We start from the raw sequence: 2,455 nt of genomic DNA, 5'->3' as shown, positions 1-2,455 counted from the left end.
CAGCTTGACACGAGCTGGAGCTATCACAGAGAAAGGAGCCTCCCTTGAAGAAATGTCTCCATGAGATCCAGCTGTAAGACATTTTCTCAATTGGTGATCAAGGGCCCATTGTGGGTGTTGCCATCCCTGGGCTGGTAGTCTTGGGTTCAATAAGAAAGCAAACTGAGCAAGCCAGGGGAAGCAATCCAGTAAGCAGCATTCCTCCACAGCCTCTGCATCAGCTCCTGCTTCCTGCCCTGTATGAGTTCCAGTTCTGACTTCCTTTGGTGATGAACAGCAATGTGGAAGTGTAAGCTGAATAAACCCTTTCCTCCCCAACTTGCTTCTTGGCCATGATGTTTGTGCAGGACTAGAAACTCTGACTAAGACAATCTACATGTGCCATCAGGCACGCCTGGCTACAAAGATGCCTCTGTCAGAGTTTGAACAATGACTTTCACAGTAGTGAAAGCAGAAATTCACTCACACCCAAACCTGGGTGGGGGACCTCAGAATACCAAGAATACCATCATACCAATTCCTGTCAATGCCAAGGAAAAACAAAAAATGTGACCAAACAAAATACTTGTAAACATGGTCGGTCTCTTGCCTAGAAGCAGTTATTCAGAAAGAGGGGGGAGGGGGTTGGTTTGCAGAGAGCTTCCCTGAGAGCCTTCTCATCTATTAAGTTCTAGCTCAAGGCATCAGAGCCCATCCTTTGGCTCCCTGTGGACCTCATGGCTTCAGGAGGCATCAGCTTTGACTATGGCCGACTCAAAAAGCTGGAAGAAATTACCTTCCTCCATCCCATGTGCTATGCAACACATGGAAAACTACACTGCCTGGCTGGGATGTAGCTCAGCTTGGTAGAGTGCATGCACGCCAGTGTGCAGGAAGCCCTGGTTTAATTCTCAGCATCACATTAACTGGAAGTGGTGGTCCATGCCTGGAACCCCAGCACTTACTTATAGCATTTGGCATGCTTGCTGCGATCCCAGCACTCAGGGGATGGAGGATCTGAAGTTCAAGGTCACCCTCGGCTATATGTGAGCCCGTCTCAAAGAGAAAAAGGAAAGAAAAACCCTACAATAATACCATAAGCATCTCCCTGGCTAGCTAAACTGTGTGTGCACATGGAGCCGGGATTGATGCAAAAAGCAAGAGGAATTTATTGTTCCAGTGCACTGGGGTAGTCCCAGACCTGAGGGAGAGGCTGTGACCTCCAGCACCCATTTGGCGAGTTTTTATATGGTTTCCAGGGACAGATTAGAGCATCAGCAACTAGGCACAATATGATTGGCAGAACAGTCCACCCTTTAAACTGATTGGTCTTTAGGGAATGAGGTGACAAGGACTTCCCTTGTCTGAAGGTGGGCAACAGTCTGTCCTGAGGGATGTGTCACCATCCAGCTCCACGTGGTTCACTCAGGAGGTCCCTGGTAAGCTAAGGCTCCCTGAGTCTTACAGGAACACTCTGGCATTTACCATTCAGTCAAGCTGAACACCGCTAAGGTGCACAGCACCCTGTGTCTGCGATGTTCCCACAAACCCAGGGTGCAGGTGGGATGTGAAGGAGGCAAGATGTAGAGACTAGACAGTACAGCCCTCAGAGAACCTGGAATCTCAGTATTGCTGGGAGAGATTACCCAGAAATCTGGGCTCGTGTTGTTGAAGGAGATCAGCTTCAGGTTTGGGAAGGAAGGGATGAGTGAATGGGGGCAGGAATGAAAGGCAAGGGAGGTGGAAAGAAAGCCCATATCTTAATATAATTCATGGATTTATGCAGAAGGAATGTCACTGTATTGCTTAGACTAAACATCTAAATAATAGCAGTAAAATTGCATGCAGAAGAAAATGGGCTATAGGCCCACATGGGTCACTAAAGAGAAAATCAATTTGCAAATTCATGAACAAAATCCTATTTACATTTAGTTAGGAAGACCCAACAACTTAGAACAATTTAAATCTACATGCAGAGATTCTGTCTTTTGAGTACGTAATATTACAAAACTCAATATGTGGGCAAGATTCAACATACTGGAAGAAATGAAAATGTGCATTTATTTATATATGAATAAGATTACCATTAGGCAAGGAATAACAGCAATCCTCTAAGAGCACTGTGAATCCTGACCCCGAGGCAAATGCACAGATGGCCTTGTTCTGCATTAAAACAGCAGAGACATCTCCACTGGGCAGCCTGAGCAAGCTGCTGCCCGGTAGAAAACCTAATTCAGCTCCTCTCTTGGCCCACAATGCTCTTTGCTAGTTGCCCTGTCCATCTCTAGCCTGGCCTTATCATTTGCTGCCCTTCTTGGTACACCGCTTAGGGTGCATTGGCTTTTCTCTGCTCCTGGCACATGGCATTTGCTTCACCATCTTCTCAACATAGAGCATATCGTCTGTGCTGCCCACTGTGACTTCCTTGGTGTGTGTGTGTGTGTGTGTGTGTGTGTGTGTGTGTGTGTGTGTGTGT

The sequence above is a fragment of the Mus pahari genome, chromosome 13, assembly GCF_900095145.1.
Source record: "Mus pahari chromosome 13, PAHARI_EIJ_v1.1, whole genome shotgun sequence".
In the NCBI taxonomy this organism is placed as follows: Eukaryota; Metazoa; Chordata; class Mammalia; order Rodentia; family Muridae; genus Mus; species Mus pahari.
This window is presented reverse-complemented; position numbering follows the sequence as displayed.